This window comes from Sturnira hondurensis, unplaced genomic scaffold, assembly GCF_014824575.4.
Source record: "Sturnira hondurensis isolate 20B ecotype Veracruz unplaced genomic scaffold, ASM1482457v3 Scaffold0009719, whole genome shotgun sequence".
NCBI classification, from domain to species: domain Eukaryota; kingdom Metazoa; phylum Chordata; class Mammalia; order Chiroptera; family Phyllostomidae; genus Sturnira; species Sturnira hondurensis.
The window spans coordinates 647,729-668,514 of NW_028082350.1; the positions used below are offsets into that span (position 1 = coordinate 647,729).

The 20,786-nt window shown below is 40.3% G+C and overlaps 1 protein-coding gene and 1 long non-coding RNA gene across 3 annotated transcripts in view; one reads left to right on the forward strand and one right to left on the reverse strand.

The window, feature by feature from the left end:
• USF3 (upstream transcription factor family member 3) overlaps positions 1–16,648 on the reverse strand; it is a 67,295-nt gene extending 50,647 nt beyond the window's left edge. For both annotated transcript variants that reach the window (XM_037057389.1, XM_037057388.1), the window contains exon 1: positions 16,361–16,648. The gene's annotated coding sequence lies outside the window, so the exon portion shown is untranslated. The remainder of the gene's footprint in view (positions 1–16,360) is intronic.
• Positions 16,649–16,693: 45 nt separating this feature from the next.
• On the forward strand, positions 16,694–17,202 carry LOC118994704 (uncharacterized). The gene is made up of 2 exons (XR_005068122.1): positions 16,694–16,826; positions 17,086–17,202. It is a non-coding gene; the product is annotated as an uncharacterized LOC118994704 (long non-coding RNA).
• Positions 17,203–20,786: the final 3,584 nt, after the last annotated feature.

The window sequence follows — 20,786 nt, forward strand, 5'->3', positions numbered from 1 at the left end:
TATATGAATTTAAAGAGTTCTAAACTTGTATATAATGCCTATTTAGTTTTTTGGGTCCCCCCTTATATATAATGATGGTCATTTATATATACTATATATATAAATTCAAGGGCAGAGAATATATCTGAAAGGACTGCCTTTGAAGAGAGGAAATGGGAAACAGTATATTTTCATATATAATTTTAACTTTTTGCAACATGCACACCTTTTTTTAAACATATTCTATTAATTATGTTGTTATAGTTGTCCCATTTCCCCCCTTCATTCCCCTCCACCCTGCACACCCTCTCCCTCCCACATTCCCCCCTTTAGTTCATATCCATGTGCATTAAGTTCTTTAGCTTTTACATTTCCCACACTCCTCTTGCTCCCTCATCTATTTTCTCCCCACTGTCTGTGCTACTTATTCTCTGTACCTCCCCCCTCCTCCTCCCACTCCCTGTTGCTAAACCTCCATGTGATCTCCATTTCTGTGGTTCTGTTCCTGTTCTAGTTGTTTCCTTAGTTTGTTTTTACTATAGCTGTGGTTGTTAGTAATTATGAGTTTGCTGTCATTTCAGCATACATGTTTTTTATCTTCTTTTTCTTAGATAAGTCCATTTAACATTTCACATAGTAAGGGCATGGTGATGATGAACTCCTTGAATTTGACCTTATCTGAGAAGCACTTTATCTGTCCTTCCATTCTGAATGAAAGCTTTGCTGGATAGAGCAATCTTGGATGTAGGTCCTTGCCTCTCATGACTTGGAATACTTTCCAACACCTTCTTGCCTGTAAGGTCTCTTTTGAGAAAGCTGACAGACATATGGAAACTTCTTTGCAGGTAATTATCTTCTTTTCTCTTGCTGTTTTTAAGATTCCCTCCTTCTCTTTAATCTTGGGTAATTTAATTATGATGTGGCTCGGTGTATGCTTCCTTGGGTCCAACTTCTTGGGGATTCTCTGAGCTTCCCAGATTTCCTTTGGGAGTCTATTTCCTTTGCCAGATTGGGGAAGTTCTTTATTATTTGTTCAAGTAACTTTTCCACTTGTTGCTCTTCCTCTTCCCCTTCTGGTATCCCTGTAATTCAGATGTTGGAGTGTTTAAAGATGTCCTGGAGCTTCCTAAGCCTCTCCTCATTTTTTTAAATTCTTGTTTCTTCATTCTGTTTTGGTTGAATGTTTCTTCCTCCTACTCCAAATCACTGATTTGAATCCCAGTTTCCTTCCCATCACTATTGGTTCCCTTTGCATTTCCCTTCATTTCACTTAGTTTAGCCTTCATTTGTTCATCTAATTTGTGACTAAAATCAACCAGTTCTGTGAGCTCCTGATCACCAGTGTTTTGAACTGTGCATCTGATAGGTTGTCTATCTCCTGGTCGCTTAGAAGTATTGACTCTGGGGCTTTGAGCAGTTTTTCTGCTTGAGCCATAATGTTTTGGTCTGTTCGCACTGGTTACGTAGGAGGGGCGCAGGCTTAGGTGTTGACTAGGGCAGGGCAACCCAAGTTGTTGCTGGGTTGTGACCCTGTATATGGGGGCGGGGTCTGAGAGGAAAAAAATGGTGCTTCGCTCTGCTCTCTGTCCCTTCCGCTGCTTCCCCTAAGCAAACTAGGCCTTTCTGGTGCTGATTTCTATGTGGGTGGGCTTGTGTGCATTCTAGGACCATGTGGGTTTCTCCAACAAATTTTCCTGTGAGGGTGGAAGTCTCTCCCTGAACCTCAATGCCCACAAGTGTTTTCAATCAGTGTTTTGAGGCTTTATTTCCCGGTGCTAGGACCCTGGGTTGTGCAGTCTGTCTTGCTCCCCAGTTATCTGTGTGTGAATGTGGGACCACTGCCCAGTCAGCCAGCCACATTGCACACAGTGCCCTGCTTCTCAGTCGCTGCCTCACTGGGTCTGCCTGTTGCCACCCCACACCTGGGGTCTGCCAGCCGCCACCTGAGTGCCCAGGGTCTGCCCAGTGCCACCTTGCATGCCCGGTGTAACTGCTTCCTGTGCCGCCACCCCTCTCTGCTCGGCTGTCCAACACCACCCCGCCTACCAGTCTGGATGAATGTGTCTATTTTAACTCCTTGGTTGTCAGACTTCCATACAGTTCAATTTTCTCTCAGTTTTGGTTGTTACTTTGTTTCTGAATTGCTGTTGTCCTTATTTTGGTTGTTCGAGGAGGCACAGTGTGTCTACCTATGCCTCCATCTTGGCCAGAAGTCCAGATACATGCACACCTTTTCTTTTCCAAAATATGCATTATTTTTTTTCAGTTTTTTAAATAAATATCTTTAAGACTATATTTCCTCAAGGTACAACTTTATCTACAGCCCAAAGATTTTCATATGTAATATTTTCAAATCATTAATTTCTAAATGCTACATGGTCTCAGCTGAATTTTAAATTACTGTTAAAACACTATGCTAAAAAGCAAAAAATTAATAATATACCTAACCATATTTCTTTTGTTTCAGGAGAAAAATTAAAGTCCCTATTACCAAGCATTCAATTCTACCCTCTCCTAGCTGGAAATAAATTTGATATTAATTTTCTTGATCTTTCTATAGAGTTATCTCTTAGGAGACCCAAAAAACCCCAGAATTAACCTCCTGGCGGGCAGGCTCCTTATAGTGCAGGCTTCCCCACCTAGGTGAGTGTTCTAGGAAGCCATTTGTATCAGTGTACCAGATGGTGGTGTTGTGTGAGGCTGTGTTTGGCTTCAGTGAATATTTTTCTGAAGACTCTTCCAATGCATTTGCCCAATTCATGATCAGTGATTTATCAGTGCATCTGCCCACACTTCACTGAGCATTCAATAGTGTTTGACCATAAAAAACCGGCATGACTACCCCACCTGTGCCCCACCTTCCCTATTCACCCAATCTTACCCCAAGCAACTTTTTTTGTTTCCCCATTTTGTGCAAAAGGTGAAACAAAAAACAGCAGAAGCACTAAAAGGCGTCAAAATCACTGAGTTCAAAAACTGTTTTGCACAGTGGAGAAAACACCTCAACAGGTATATTCCATCAAATGGAGAGTACTCTGAAGGTGACTGAAGTTTAAACATGTAAGAATACACAATTTTATATAAATAAATTCTGGAGTTTTGGGAGTTCCCCCTTGTATGTCACTGAAACATGCTTTTTTTTTTATTTAGAAATATATTAAAATTATTTTTCTAGGTAAGTACATATCAACTTATAATTTTTAACACCTGCATAGCATAACATGGCATGAGCCATTTTATATTCAGTTATTTCTTATTGATGGATATTCCTTTTTGTTTCTCTTCTCCTTTTTTCTTTTATTATTATTATTATTTGGCTATTAAAAACAATGCTGGTGAGGGAGGGGCTACAATAAATACCCTTCAATTTTTGTCAGTCCAAATGGTAATAAAAGGTATCTTCTTATTGCTTAACTTGCAACTTCTTGATGACAACTGAGGTTTCCACATTAGGAGTCATTTATCTTTATTTTTGTATGATTTGCTTTTATTTTTTTTTTCTTTTGCTTGTTTTTATTGTCTTGACTTTTTTTGCCTTTATAATTTCAACTTTTACATTCTCTTCAACCAGAGTTGAAGTAAAAAATATGCCAAGTAGTTAACTTGAGATTTTTGTTGTAGCTCTTACATGACATTTTAAGTGTTATATGAGTATTTGAGAAGAGTATATATTATTAGCTCATTAAGTATGAAGTTTTAATAAATATTTTTAAAATTAAATGTTTATTTTCTAGAATTAAACTTTGCCTGAGAACAAATTACTATGCATTTCTTCCATTCAATATTTACCTGGACAGCGTATATGTGATTTTCATTTGAACTCTTCTGCTTTATTTTGTTTTATACTTGTCTGTAATAACACAATCTGGATATTTGTTTCTGTACAGTTTAAGAGCCTTTAAAAAAATGAGAACTTATTCCATCACATTTATTGTAACCATTGTTACATTTGCTCATATTCTCTTCTCTCTCCTTCCTTCTTAAATAAGTTTTTACTTTTCTCTTGGCTAAATTTTTGTTTCTCTTTTCTTCAATATCTTTTTTCCTCTTATATTTATTCTTTTTTATTATTATTATTGTTCAGTTACAGTTGTCCCACCTTTTTTATGAATATAGTGAATTTTAAGACATATACTGTAGTGGATATTTGTTAGATATTTTCTCCTTTCTACTTCATGGAACTCCCCAATTTCCACTTAGGTATATACCCCTCCTTAACGCAAACCTGAGCGTTGGTGGCAGTCCTTGGCAAGTCTTTCCTCCCTCCCTCGCTCCCTCCTTCCCTCCCTTCCTTTCTTTCTTTCTTCTTGCCACAGTGATTGTCCTTAGGTCAGTGCAATTATAGCAAAGTTCAGGACTTCTCTTCTGATGGTGTGGGTAGCTATGCTCTTTCTCTTCCCAATTTTAAAAAGAGAAAGTGTGCAATTTCAAATACTGAACTTGCAGACATCTTTCAAGTCAGGGAAGATAGTCTGAAGATGAAACTGACACACAAAGAAAAGCAAAGTTGAAAGGACAGAGCTGACAGAAAAGGAACTGCCTATTAGTATATTTTAGGTTAAAATTTAATTTTAAAATTTAAATGTATGTTCTTCCTACTAAAAACAGTATCTATGGTGTCTTCTACCACTATAAAAGTTTAACATACTCTATTTCTTACCCTCCAACCACCCACTACCCACTTCTGCCAAAGACTTATTGAAACTGTGTAGAATTTTAGTACTAGAGCTTCAGCTCTCCTGCTAGATCTGTGTATGTTCAACAGTTCATAATTTCCTGTTTTGTCTTTTTGTACCATATTTTGGAAGAACTCCTTGGTCTGATCTTCTAGTCCATTAATTTGGTCATCTCTTACAACATGCTGTTATTCAGCCTATTATTTTTCTTCCAGAAAATGTTTTTAATTGCCAAAACTTTCTTTTCTTGTTTTTTTCCCCCATAACACCCCATTGCTATTTTATGAAACTGTATTCTCTGAAATCCTTGAGGATATTTTTGAACAAAAAATATTATCTTTTATCTGCTACATTCAATTTATTTTCTCAAAGATTGACTCCTCTCTTTAGATTAGTGTCCCTCTTTTATCCTGTTTTTCCCCCCTCAAATATTTAGCAGCTTGGTTCACCAAACTGGTGGCTAAAGTTAGTTTCCCTGGCACAGTGGTTCTCAACTCCAAATGCACTACAGAAATCACCTTTTTCAAAAGAAAAAAAAAAAAAGAAAGTTCCCTGGGTGATTTTAATGTGCATCCACCACCAAGAACCACTGCTTTAATACTCTATGTGAAAATCACTCTTCTCTCTGTCATGAATGTGTGTGCTGATTATGAGTTCTAGCTATGAAGAATATCACACATGGATAGAGGTGTGTCATAGCTGTGTACCTTCTGATGGAATGAGGTCTACATTCATAGCAGCAACTAGAAGTTCTCTAAGGTATAACCCTGCTTCTCTCTCTGGCTCAACAGCCTATGATAGAGATAGCCCTAACTTACATAAATGGGTTCTAGCAGCTTACCCTCTGATTGAGCACTGTCATTAGCTGTTGTAAATGATCCTGGAACAGTTGTTCTGAAGTCTAGTAATTAATTACCTTTTGACCATTGCTATGGTCTGAATGAGATTAGTGCCCTTAGAAAAGAGGGCTCAGAGAGCAACTTGCTCCTTCCACTACATGAAGATATAACAAGAAGTCAAGCAGCCTACAAACCCAGAAGGCCTGCACCAGAATCCAACCATGCTAGCACCCTGATTTGAACTTACAGCCTCTAGACTGTGAAAAATAAATGAGTTGTTTATAAGCCACCCAATCTATGGTATTTTGTTATGGCAGCCCAAACAGACTGAGACAACCAACCTCAACCTCCTCCTACTTTATTACAAAGTCTCTGAGCTTTGCAGTTGTTCTAGAATTGTTAGGTAAACTCACTTTTTTAGCATTTCCCCTTTAAGCCTGTATTGGGTTGCAGATTTCTTCACACTGTAAGGTTCTGTCATCAATCTATCACCACATGCTTTGCATTTTTCATACATTCCTCAATGCTTTTTGATCTTTTGATGACACCCTTCCCAGCTTTTCGACATTAATAAAGATGTATCATTATTTCAGTATTTTCTTATTCTTTGTTACTTGACTCAGTTTTTCTCATTATATGAATAAAACATCCTTATATTAAACTACTCAGATCACACTGAAGGATTTAAGTTGTAAAAGTAGTTTTCTCCACCAATTTTCTTCCTTAAATTTGCTGTTAACTCTGCTCAAGTAATGAATGACTGCTATGTTACTATTTTCCCCCTTTTTGTACTCTATTCTTTGGAAATGAGTACTAATTCTAACCTACACATAAGGATAAGAAGTAATCTCCATCTCTTGGAGAGGGGAGTATCTAAATATAATTTTTAGAATTCTTAAAGATTTGTCTCTTCTCCCCCATCTATTTACTCAATCTTATTTTATATCAGTATAGACTCATGGATATTTACTTTATTCTTTGGGCCAAAATTAAATGCTGTTGTTAATTTACTATTCAAATTGTTCAAACTTTGGTCACAGGGTTCTCTTTCAGGTTGGCTCCTGTGTCTTTTTGACATGGTCCTGCACCTCTCTCCTACCCGTTTTTTAGTACTGTCTTACTTTTTGGCCCTGTAAGATGCTCCAGGACCAGTTTGTGATATATATATCTCCTATGTGATATATATATATATATATATATATATATATATATTCCCTATGTGATATCATATATATATATACTATTGGTTCTGTTTCTCTGGAGAACCCTGACTAATATATTGGGTAATCAATAAGGATATTGATGAAAGATGGTAGGGTCAATAATTTTTTTAAAGCTCCTAAAGCGATTCTGAGGCACAGCCACTGAAATCACTAACAGGTACTCTCCCTCTGAAGTCCATGCACATCCTTTTCCTCACATTAATGAATCAGTGGTACGGTAAAATGGGAATAGCCTTTGATATCAGACATAGGATCAAATCTCATAGCTGACATTTACTAGCTATTTGGTTTTAAAATAAGTATTACTTAAAGTCTGGGCATTCTCACATTTAAAACTGGGATATTATTACCAACCCCTCAGAGAACTGCTAAAAGTTTACATGATAATACATTTAATGGATATAGCAAAGTATCTGGTACATAGCAAGAGCTCAATAAACATTAGTTGTCTTTTTCCATTTCCCCCCTAATTCACTGGGAAGATGGAAGGTATATGGTATGAGTTCCTTAACTGGATCCTACATTTATCATATCAAACCTCTAACTAGACATCTATCTTTTCAGAACATCCTAAAGCTAACTCTACCATCAGTGACGAGAGACTCTATTCTTCCCCCTTTAGTACTTTATTTCCTCCCTAACCATTTTTTTTGCTTTCAAAATACAAAAGATTCCTTCATACTCAACAACAATTTACTGCCTTTTCATTCAATTTCTCTCCTACTATTCCTATTAAACTTCTCACCTTTCTTTCATTGGCTAGTCCCTCCTAAACGCATGGCAGTGTGCCCTCTGATTGTTTTGCCAACCGAAACTGTTTGCTTACAGGTCAAGGACTGCTTTTCACCAAATCAAAGGGCTTTTCTTGTCTTCCTTCTCTCTGCAAGACTTGAGGATGCTGAATTCTCCCTTTTCTGGAAATTCTCTCTCCCAGGTTATCTCCCTCTTTTCCAATTATACATCATCTTTCTCTAACGTGAATCCTTGTCTTTCACTTTGACTTCCAAAGCTCAATCCTTTTTTGTCTAATTTCTCTCTACAAAGTTTCAAATTGTTTCTGTGTAAAAGTCATTATGTTTTTATAATAAAGCTACCTTTCAACACTGATCTTCCTCCAAATCTTTGGTTAGGCAAAGCTCTCTTCAGAACGTTCATTTCAAAGCCAGTTCACAAGTCTGTTTGCAACATGATTCTCTGTCTTGACTCTTAAGAGACCTATTTACAATTTCTCCATTTTATCAATTATATCAAACTTTCCTGGCTTCTCAACCCCAAAATAATCTTCAAATCGTTTCACCAAATCCATTTAATTATTTTCACAATCTTTTTCTCTTGTCCATTACTACCACCTTAGATTAGACCATGTTTTACATATGTCTGGCTCTTAATACTCTTGCTCCAAGTCTTTTCCCTATTCTTCAATGGTTTTATATTCCAACGTCTCAGCAATCTAGCCAATTCACATGTATTCCAACATATACCATTCCTGCTCCAAAATCTACAGCACTGTTTTCCAAAAACTACTGCATCAAGTCCAAACTCTTGGGTCCTAGCTTTCATGACTCTACCTAATACTACCTTCTTCACTGGCCAGTCTCACACCTAGTACAACACACAAAGGAACAGGGTAATATAACTAACGGGTCATGTCATCTACTCTTCCCTCCTCTCCAATTCAGACAGGTTCTTCCCACAGCTACTTATCAGCTACTGCATTTTCTGCTGTATTTCCACTGCATTTTCAAAGTGAAATGACATTTTCACTTTGCTTATCTAAATCCTATTAACTCATTAAAGCCCAGTGCAAGCCTGCCTTTCTCCATAAAGCCTACTTTACTATTCTAGCCAACACAATACCCTCTACCTTTGTTCTGGACTCTAGCTTTCCCACTTCTCAGTGATCTTGTTAAAAAACATATTTTCTCTCTTATATATTATTAATCCCTCCTTCCATGTTAGTGCTTTTTCTTTTAATATATCCCCATTTTTTCCATTAAAAAAGAAAAAAATGAGGACTTCTGACCAAGATGGAGGTGTAGGTAGATATGCTTCACTTCCTCTCACAATCTAAAGAAGGACAATAATCAATTTGAAAACAAAAAACTCTGGAAACCAGAACTACCAGAAAATAAAACTGTATGGAAGTCCAACAACCAAGGAGTTAAAGAAGAAAGATTCATCCAGACAGGTAGGAGAGACAGAGACAGATGAGCAGCCAGGGTGGAATGGACGGTCAAGCAAGGTGGCAGGAGGACCAGGCGGTCCCATATTTTTGTGTGGATAACCAGAAAGAACAACTGGGGAGTGAGACAGACTGTGCAACCCAGGGTTCCAGTGCAAGAAAATAAAGCATCAAGGCCTCTGGCTGTAAAAACCTGTGTGGGTTGCAGAGGTGGTAGAAACTCCCAGTCTCATGGGAGAGTCCATTGGAGGGATTCACAGGGTCCTAGAATGTACACAAACCCACCCACCCAGGAATCACCACCAGAAAGGCACAATTCACTTGTGGGTAGCAGGGGAAGTAACTGAAAGTGGAGCAGGAAGCGAGCAAGTAGCACTGTTTTCTCTTTGACCCCTCCTCCACATACAGTGCCACAACCAAATGAAGCGGGTTGCCCTACGCTGGCAAATACCCAAGGCTCCACCCCATACAATGTTAACAGGTGCACCAGGACAAAGAAATATGGCCCAAATGAAAGAATAAATCAAAGCTCCAGAAAAAGAATTAAGCAACAAGGAGATAGCCAACCTATCAGATGCAGAGTTCAAAACACTGGTAATCAGGATGCTCACAGAAATGATTGAGTGCAGATGCAAAATAAAGGAAGTGAAGGCTATATAAAGTGAAGTAAAGGAAAATGTACAGGGAACCAACAGTGATGGGAAGGAAACTGGGACTTAAATGAATGATTTGGAACAGAAAGAAGAAATACACATTCAACTGGAACAGAATGAAGAAACAAGAATTCAAAAAAATGACCCTGGCTGGTGTGGCTCAGTGGATTGGGCGCGGGCCTGCGAGCCACGGGATCGCAGTTCGATTCCCAGTCAGGGCACGTGCCTGGGTTGCGGGCCAGTTCCTGGCAGTGGACACACCAGAGGCAATCATACATTGATATTAAAAAAAAAAAAAAAAGAATTCAAAAAATGAGAACAGGCTTAGGAACTCCTGGGACAACTTTAAAAATTTTCCGACATCTGAATCATAGGAATGACAGAAGGAGAAGCCAGAAAGCAAAAAATTGAAAGCTTATTTGAAAAAATAGTGAAGGAAAACTTCCTCAATCTGGTAAAGGAAATAGACTTCCAGGAAGTCCAGGAAGCTCAGAGAGTCCCCAAAAAGTTGGAACCAAGGAAGCACACACCAAGGCACATCATAATTAAATTACCCAAGATTAAAGAGAAGGAAGGAATCTTAAAAACAGCAAGAAGAAAGAAGATAGTTACCTGCGAAGGAGTTTCCATATGTCTATCAGCTGATTCCTCAAAAGAAACATTATAGGCAAGAAGGGGCTGGAAAGAAGCATTCAAAGTCATGAAAGGCAAGGACCTACATTGAAGATTACTCTATCCAGCAAAGCTATCATTTAGAATGGAAGGGCAGATAAAGTGCTTCTCAGATAAGGTCAAGTTAAAGGAGTTCATCACCACCAGCCCTTATTATATGAAATGTTAAAGGGACTTACCTAAGAAAAAGAAGATTAAAAACTATGAACATTAAAATTGCAAAAAACTCACAACTATCAACAACTGGACCAAGAAAAACCCTGAAAAACAAAAAAACCCACAGAAAACAAAGTAAGCAAACAACTAGAATAGAAACAGAATCACAAAAATAGAGATCACTTGGTAGACCCACAGACATGAACTTAAGGGAGGGGAATGCTGGAGGGTAGGAGGCTACAGGGCAGAGGGGAATAAAGGAGAGGAATAAAATGGGACAACTCTGATAGCATAATCAATAAATAATACTTTTTAAAAAGGAAAAGTGTTTTTTTTTTCACCTTGCCACAGCTTCTACATGTTCCCATCCTTTCTCCCTCCCAACCATCAGGCTCCTTCACTGTTCTTTCTTTCTTACTTCCCATTCACTCTTTACCTTGCTGTTACCTGGCTTTTATTCCTAAAACTGCTTATATCAAACTTACCAGAAGATGTCCACACTGCCAAATCCAATGAACTTTGTATGAAAGATCTTCTGTTTGGCCTTCTGGCAACAACACCTCAGTGTTTCTTTGGAGAACCTCTCTGCCTCATTCCTGAGGTCTAATGGGTCCATAAAATATGGGCTCACCTCCGTGTGGGCAAAGGGCTGACCAATATGACTCTGCCCAGGAAGAAAAACTGGCTGAGACTGAGTTAGCCTCATGGACCCAGTGTGATCCTAAAAAGCTGCTGTGCCCTGTGGCCTTTCCAAGGCTTCATTGCTCTTGCTTCCCTTCTACAAGTTTACCCAGTATCTATATCAATAAATTCCCCCTTTCTGCTGAATTGTGCCAAAGGTAATTTCTGTTGCTTATGACCAAAGAGAAATTGGTCCTGCAAATAAAGACAGAAGTAGTACCTCCCATAGTTACACTACAAACTTCTCCCTGTCCCTTCACTGTAGCTTCTGCTGTTTAAGAAATTACAGTAGCTAGGGGGAGAAAGCTTTCGCCAAGGGACCCAGTAGTGGATTCGTTAATTGGAAAGTAAGGATATCAGGGACTCCTCATGCAACCGCAACAGACAAAAAGGAAGTTACAAGGAGCATAGACGGGAATTGCGAAGATCCTGGGCACCTCTCTGTACTAACACTAGCAAGAAAGTGACCAGTACACTGATGCCAATGGTAGGCACAGGCAAGATCTGCAAAAGCTCAGACCTTTCAGGGATAAAAGTTTGTGAACTACATGTGTCAGGCTCCCAAGTTCATGCTCTGTAACATAAGACTTTCTAGTAATATCAATCTACATGTGCCCTAGCTGGTGTGGCTCCATGAATTGAGTGCCAGCCCGTGAACCAAAGCGTCGCTCGTTGGATTCCCAGTCAGGGCACATGCCTGAGTTGCAGGCCAGGTCCCCAGTAGGGGGCGTGGGAGAGGCAACCACACATCAATGTTACTCTCCCTCTCTTTCTCCCTCCCTTTCTCTCTCTCTAAAAATAAGTAAATAAAATCTTTTTAGAAATCTACTTGCAGTTCCTTACTCAAGAAATTTCCTTTCTCATTTCCATGCCTTGGTATCTGCTACTTTGTCTGGAATGCTCATATCAATGTTCCAACTGGGAACTCCTAATTATCCTCTTTGAAACTTTGACTCCTAGAGGTTGGTCCCACATATCCTGACTTAATATTCTACAATGTCCTAACATAAAATACACTCTATATGCTTACAGGATTTTCCTACAAGACTATAAGCTTCTAAATGGCAGAAACCACAACTTTCACATTTGTATCCTCAACAATTAGTACTCAGTATGGGAGTACTAAATGTCTACTAAAAGAATATCTGTTTTTTCCCCAAGATTTTATTTATTTTTTAGAGAGAGGGGAAGGGAGGGAGAAAGAGAGGAAGAGAAACATCAGTGTGCGGTTGCTGCTCATGCACCCCTTACTGAGGGACCTGGCCCACAAGCCAGGCATGTGTCCTGACTGGGAGTTGAACCAGTGACCCTCTGGTTTGCAGGCCAGCACTCAACCCACAGAGCCCCACCAGGCAGGGCTGAACATTTGTTCTTTCTTAATTTTCTATGGTTTAACCACTGCATTTTGGGCACTTATATTTAAATTAGCATCTAATAAATACTGTGTTCAGTTCCTTAATTATTTAATATGGTGTTTCCTAATTTTTTCAATAAGCCTAAAAACTTAAGAGCTGAGTCCACACCATTTACTAGTTCTTTATTGTCTTTAGTACCTCAGAGTGCTGGGCACATGGCAGGCACTCAATAAATACTTGATGAACTGAATTAAAAACCTAGCATTAGCACATTAATAGGAGCAACATATCATACCCTACTGATCTAATTAAAAGATTTGGCCTTCTGAAGTAGCACAAGTGTACCCATATGGAAAATTTAATGAGAAAAAGAGTAATTATCCAATTGGACAGTTAACAGCTTTTCTCTGAGCAAGAATTCCACAAATATTTTATAGATAACAAGAGTCAATCTCTAGAATTCATAGGAAAAAATTCAAGATATAGCCCTGGCTGGTGTGGCTCAATGGACTGATTGTTGGCCTGCAAACCAAAAGGTTGCCAGTTCGATTCCTAGTCAGGGTACATGCCTGGATTGCAGGCCAAGTCTCCAGTTGAGAAAAACTGATCAATGTGTCTCTGACACATCAATGTTTCTCTCCCTCTCTAAAAATAAATAAATAGATAAAATCTAAAAACAAAAAAACCCCAAAACCTTAAGGTACATATCCCTGTGCATCCCTGTGCATATTGCAACAAAGGTTTAAGGGGTCTGTCACAACCATAATTACTTAAATTCGACTAACCCTTAACAAATCCATAATAGGAGTAAAATACGTAAGACTATTCAATAGCAAAATTCAATTAATGCCAAATCAATTTATTTTAAAGATATATACAGTTATCTTTTCATAATATATAACAAAACAGTTGTTTACTCATACAACAAACACTTAAGTGCCTACTAATGACAAGTGCTGTTAGGGCCCAGGAATACAAAGATGAAGAGAACACAGTTCCTATGCTGGTGGGGTTCTAGCTCTGCCATATTGCAGCGGTATTTAAGAATAGGATGTGAATCGTACCTCTTGGAATTGCTCAACAACATGCCCTGGGGGTAGCAGTCTGGTGGAAAAGGTAGATAAACACATACTTTAGGAAATGTAATTAGTGTTAACACAGAAATAAGTACAAGCTGTTATGGGTCCACAGGAAACAGTCTACCTACTGAAGAAATCAGAAAAAGATATTGAAGAAACTGACATCCACACATGAATTCAATGCAAGTTAAGGTGTGAGGAAGATACCAAGACAGAAACATCTGGAATGGAATCAAACCCGAAACTGTGGTTGTGAGCAGAGTCAGTAGGGTTCCAAAGCAAACCAATCAACTCAAAGCAAACCATTGTAGAAGGACCCCAAAATAAAATGCTCCTTGCTGTTAAGTTTGATAATAATGAAACATACATACAAAAGATTTTAAACCACCACATAGTAGAAGCATAAACAAGAGTCTTTTAAACAACAGGTGGCATCAGAGTTCAAAGAGAGCCAGCCAATCACTAAAAGTAGAGTTAAAAGTATGGATGGGGGAGTGAGCAGAGGTAGGACCTTGTCATGCTGAGAAAGACCAACATTGTTAACAAAAGCAGGGACCCAAACTGCTTGCAGTGGGACCACTGGGAAGTCCAAAGACTCTTGCTGGGAAGCACTGGGGAAAAAGGTGGACAGGTGAGTGAAAGCCTAATTTAGAAGAGACTGAACCACAAGCCTAGCAGACTGGACATTGTTCTAGACTAGCAGTGTTCAACTGGTATGTCACGAGAATTTTGAAAGTGTGCAATACTTGGCTATTTAGTCAGGAGCACTGACCTCTTCTCCCTTAGGCTGTTGGCTGTTCCCTTGTTGGCTGTTGTCAAATAAAAAAATGACAACAGCCAACACAACAGTAGTTGTCCAGTGTGAATCAAAATTATACCTATTTTTGCCAGATCGGCAAAAAATACATTTTTTTTGGAATGCTGCAGAATTTTAGTAATTAGTTTATGTGTGCCATGAAGTGGAAAAGGCTATTCTAGATTAACAGTAGTTCTCAATCCTGACTACTGAATTGAAACACCTAGTGATATTTTAAAATATACCCATGGGTGAGACTCACCCCATATCCAAAGTAAGAGAATCTCAGGTTGGGGTGGGGAGCGGCCTGAGCATTAAAATGCAAAAGCACACAAGGTGATTCTAATGTACAGTCTGGATTGAGAACCAGTGTGCTACACAAAAGGAAGGTAAGGTGAGGCATGACAGACATGGTTAAGATCCAAGCCTGATTTCACTCAGTCCCTGTTTGTTAGCAACAATTTTGAGTTCATTATCCAGTGAGGCTTATCTTCTGACCTGAATTAAACATTTTCAATTTTAGTGTTTCTTTTCCCTTGTTGACCTTGCTAAGCTCTGAAAAGAGAAAAATAAACCTATAAATTTCTCTTATTTGACTATTTCACTGATTGCATAGTCTGCAACTTGTACATTTTATTCCCATGATGTCCCATAGACAACTAACTGTCATTAGGTTCCTACAGTGAAGTGCTTCTAAACTAAAGACCGTTCAAGGTTGTATTCATGTCTGGATTTTATAAAATTTCTCTTTTAAATAGAGTAAGAATATAATACCTACATATACCAAAATCACAATGCTTAGACTAAAGCAAAATGTAAGATTAAGTATTCATTCTTGTAGCACCTGGGGACATAACATTGTACTGTTCCTAGTTTCAGAAGTGCAATAATTACAAAGTATTTTCCTTATTTCACAACAAATACTTTCAGAGCACTTCCCAAATAAAGGGAAACAAGAAATGTATTCCATATAGCAACTCAGTACTGCATTGAACAAGGGTCATGTATAGGAGGAAAAAGACATCAAAGTGACTGGAGAGTATGCCAGCCTGTTGATCCCTCAAAAAGATTTGTTTGTCTTTTCCTTGCTTGTTTTTTAAGAAAAAGCATAGGTATGAATATATTTTAGGTTCCATGTTACTCACTGAAGGGTTTATTCAAGAAATCTGTACTTTGTTTATAGGTAAGCAACCGTCTTCTTTTTATGCAAACTTAAGTTAGTTGCAACAGTATGTTTTGTATGGTGTTAGATCACTATATCTACTTAATGGTAAAACCGGTATGAGAACGTAAGTTGGAAGCCTCTAACTGGGAGTCCACACACAGGCTTATGCAGTTTCTTATTTCCAGATGAAGTTAATAAATCCAAAGGCCCCTACCACAGTGTAACCGCCGATTAGGGTAAGTGGGAAGGAAAAAAGGGTCAGTGAGTATGGAAGAACCCAACAATCAAGGTATTACACGTGAACGAGAGTCCAGAAATATTTCTTGGAAGTATAGAAAAAGATTCCAAGAGTTGGCTATTAGCTTCCACCGTTCCTACTAAGAAAGGAAAAGAATGGCTTCCAATAAAAAAACGCAAGCCTAACTCTCAGACATAGGGGTGAGAGTTAAAAAGCAAATCACGGGAGTCTGACCAGCGAGTCCCAAGGAAATTCAGAAAGTAAGGAAAGAAGAGGGGATAAAAGAGACAGGAAAAGGTGTACGAGGCGAGCAAAGGCCATCCGGTGTGAACCTAGAGACTAGCTCTTTATGCACCCAGGGCAACGTGAAGCCTCTCTCGCCCCACGCGTATCTGGAGGCCGGGTAGCAGCGCAAGTCCCCCACGGGCCTGGCACCAGGGGGCGCGGGGCGCCCAGAGGTCAGAGAGAAGAGGGGTGTAAGCACCCCACCAGGCTTCACAAGCAGGGGTCCCCAAGAAAGAGGCATACTTTTCGCAGCCCTAGCCTCAGGGAGCCGGGAAGGGGTGGGTGGAGCAGAGCCCGGAGCCGCCCCCCGGAGCCGCCCTCGCAGCCCTGGCCCCCGCCCCCCGCTCCGGCTGTCAGCGACCCCCTCCCGCAGTTACTCACCCGCGGGCTGCGCAGTCTCCGTCTCGGCCGCGGCGGCGGCGGCGGCGGCAGCGGCGACCCCCGCCTGGGTCATGATCCCAGGCGGGTACGGCAGGGATGTCCGACCGCCGGGGCGAATCTCTCCCTCTACGGCCGCCCCCTGCTCCTCTGGGGCTGGGGGAGCGCGGGCCCAGGCCCTCCTCTCCCCCCGCCCCCGCCGCCTCTTCTAGAGGCCACCGCAGCCGCAGCGAGCTGAAGCCCTCAAGGCAGGAGACCCGGCAGCAGCGCGGCCTCAACTTTCCCAGCCCCCCTCCCCCCGCCCCTCCCCGCCCCTCAGCGGCCGCCGCTCGGCACGCAAGCAGCCTACCCTGGATGCGCCGCACTCCCGCCCCTGCCACTCAGCTCACCAATCCGACTCTGGGGAGGCTACCGTAATGGCCAATCAAGAGGAGGAACGCCGTTGCGCTAGGCTAGAGGGCGGGAGGAGGTAAAGGGAAAACCGAAGAGTGAACGGGCCTCAGGCGGCCCAATGAGGACGGCCGGGGGGCGGAGGTGTGCAAGTTGGGTTGAAGGAACAGGAAATATTCTTAAAGGTAGAGTGATGGGCAGGAAGGAAAGCCATTAGATGAATGAGAAAGAGGTGGGCCTGGTTTCTTAAAGGGGACGCCTTGAGAGCCTATAAAAGGAGGTGTTTCAAGAAACTTCTTTTGTATCCTGTTCTTCGCTATGCTTTCCACTTTCTGTAGACGTTTTTAAGTGAAAAAACTGAAAAGGAAAAGGGCAGAGAAGTCTTCAAGAATGATTAGAGAGCTCCTCTTTGCGTAGAGGGTAGGAAGGCGGAACGTGGCTTCTGTGACAAGAAGTAAGAAAGAAAAATGAGACTCCAGACGTCTCCGACTGCCCTTTCACTGCAAGATCGCTGCGAACCTAAAGCTGCCTGAATTTGTGGGCTGTGGTCATATCATCCTTCAATTGCAAAAAAAAATAATGAATTCCTGTCCACTGGAGATGACTGTGTTCAGAAATATCCTGGGGGGTCTCCCACCTGGGAGAAGGGAATATGTGGCATTGGGGGATGAGGTTTGGAATCTCAAGATTAGAGTCCCTCAAGCTTGGGATCCTAGTGACCTAGATCTAGGAGATGTTGAGCTGCGGTGATGGAATGAAGACCTGAGGGTCTTCTAATTCCAGGATGGGTTTGGAGCCGTGGAACCGTGGTCATAACTCTGGTTTCCGGATTTCACTTAATATTTCACGACCGCTCCCCTCCTGAAACAGGTGTCCTCCACCTAGGCGGTGGTGGTCAAAGATTACCAAGTGCTTTCATAACCGGGTTTGTAACGTTCCAGATCTTAGATGTCCAAGAGCTAGACCAGGTAACTTCCAAAAGGTGTGCACAGGGCATGGCATAATGGGAAATAATTGAGCCTGTGTTAAGAGGAAACTGACCTCGTATTGAGAAAAAGTGTAAAATTAAGCAGAAACCAGAATTTATGTTTGTACAGCAGCTTAAAAGCTATATTGAGCCCTGGCCAGGTAGCTCAGAGAATCTGCCCTGTGTCAGGATTGCAGTTCTATTCCACGTCAGGGTACCGGTATGTAGGAGAATCAACCAATGAATGCATAAATAAGTGGAACAACAAATCGATGTTTTTCTCTCAAATCAATTTTAAAAAATTCAGAGCTGTGAGGAAATGACCTTAAATTTGCTTACAAATTATAGCACTATAAGTAATCTGGAAATTTTCTTTAACTGTTTAAGTTCTTGGCATATGAAGTTCTAATTGGCTTCTGAATGAACTTAGCGCATACAAGTCAAAGCTGCATCTCTGGCTGGTATGAATCAGTGGATTGAGTGCTACCTTGTGAACCAGAGGTTCACCAGTTGGATTCCTGGCGGGCACGCCTGCCTGGGTTGCGGGCCTGGTTCCCAGTAGGGGGCGCGCAAGAGGCAACCACACAGTGATGTGTCTCTCCCTTTATTCCCCTCTAAAAATAAATATATTTTTTAAAGCTGCAGGTGAAGTCCTAGGGTTCTGAGCCTAATAATACTAAAAGCACCTCCATGAGCAGTATTGGTATGTAGGAAATAATTTCCTTTGTGATCAAAATGTAAGGTATTCTGGTTTAAAAACTACTCTGGTTAATAAATATCACATCTATGGTTATGTATGATTTTCTAAGCAACTGCATTGTGTGAAATCTGAAGTAAAGTAACAAATACCTTGATGGCTCAGAAGATGATTTAAGAGATTCTAATGTGCATTAAATGCACATTAATACCTTTCTGATACAGTTTGGAAGTTTTAAATAAGACAATTTTTTATTTGATAAGTTCTCAGTGTTAGCTCTTTAATGCCCATTCCTGACTGAAGCTTAAATTCCAATATGGATATTTTTATTGGCTTTGCCCATACAATATCAGTTTACTGCACCAGTCATAGAGATGAGAGGAGGGCATCAAATAATCGCACTAGTCCAATTTTCCGGCTAGCTGACGCCTGCTTATACAAGTGAAACCTGTCTCTTTGCTTTCAGCAAAGTCCATTTTTCCCACGGCTCAAGAAAATCTGATTTTCATCCACACTTGAGGCCCTTCAATGACTCTAAGATTATTTGCATGACTTACAAGGCCCCCTTCCTTGCATACCGTTTTATTTCTGGCATCTTTTCCCCCTACTTCTAGGGATGCAAGACAAGGAGAGGCAGCTGGTGACAAAACCGATTGGGTATTAAGCGCTGAGGCGGCTCCGGATTTTGCTCCAACTTCCGGCTCCCAGCCCTAGGATGCCAGGGCTGCACAGTTTGCCTACTTGGTGGAGAGCACTGCGTTCGGAGCCTGGTAGAGTGCTAGTGCGGGTGATGCGTGAATCTCTTCTGCCCGACGTCTGGACACCCCGCGCCCCCTGGTGCCAGGTCCCCGGGCATTAAGATTCGCGCCGAGCAAGAGATGCTCCAGGTTTTCGTGTTTGCTTGCTTTACAGGCTCTCAAGAGATGCAAGCGAATGGTCAAATTTTGAAATCTACATATTTCCCTAAGAAACTTCCCAATATTATTTTCCAAAGTGATTATAACATTTCAACAGCAATATATGTGGATTCCAGATATTCCACGTTCCCTTCCAACTTTGATAGTCTTTTAAATTCTAGCCCTTGGAGGCAGGGGGTAAAGTGGACTCTAGTTATTTCCAGTTCTCTAATTACTAGCGGTGTTAAGCATATTTTCGTACATTCATTGACCAGTTGCATAGCTTCTTTGGCAAAGTTTGTCATAATCTTACGCCATTTTAAAATCAGGATGCTTGTCTTACTGAGTCATAAAAGTTCTTTGCACGTTCTGACTAAAAGTTCTTTCTCAGGTATATGTTGTGCAAATATCTTCACCCATTCTGTATCTTGAAAAAACAAGAAAGCTTTATTGAAGTATGACTGACCCATAGTAACACATTTAAAATGTACATTTATGTCTTGACATGTATACACCTGTGAAACCATGCTCTACAATAAAAAAATGAACATATCCTTCCTGATGCTCCTTATTCCTTCCTCTTGCCCTCATCCTGCTCTCCAGGTAACCACTAATCTGTCACATTCGCTTTCATCTTCTAGGATTTCATATAAATGGAATACTTCGGTATATACAATATTCTATCTTCTTTAACCCAGCCTACTTTTGGACATTCACCCATCCTGTTATCGATGATTAATTAGCTTTTGTTGCTAAGTGTACTCCACTGTATAGACACATCACGTATTAAACACTGGTGGATATTTGGATTATTTGCAGTTTTGGACTACTACAAATATACCAAACATCTGTACAAATCTTGTACAGGATGGGGCAAACATAGGTTTACAGTTGTTCATATGAAAATACAATAAATAGTACAAGAATAAACTTTTGCACTCTATAAACCAACATTTGCCCACCTTGTACAGACATTTGCTTTTTCTTTGGGTAGTATACTTAGGAAAATATCCAGTGGAATGGCTCATAAATATTTAAGTGTGCCTTAAAAAACAAACAATAAAAAAACTCAATTATTTTCCAAAGTTGTATATTTCGACCACTAGAATGAGAATTTGAATTGTACCGTATCTTGCTAACAATGTGGTCAGTCTTTTATAAAACTTCACTTTATTATTTTGTTGTGACTTTATTTGCATTTCCTTAATGACTAATGGTAAGTACTGAGCATCTTTGTGTGCTTATTGCCCATTTTTATTGGGTTGCTTCTTATTCACAAAGTCTTGAGACTTCTTTACTTATTCTGGATACATATACTGTCAGATACATAATGTGCAGTATTTCTCCCAGTTCCTTGGTTATGTTTTTTTTAGGATTTCATTTAGTTTTTAAAGAGAGGGGAGGAGAGGGAGAGAGACACTGATGTGAGAAACATACATCAGTTGTCTCCCCTATGCTTCCCACCGAACCACAACCCAG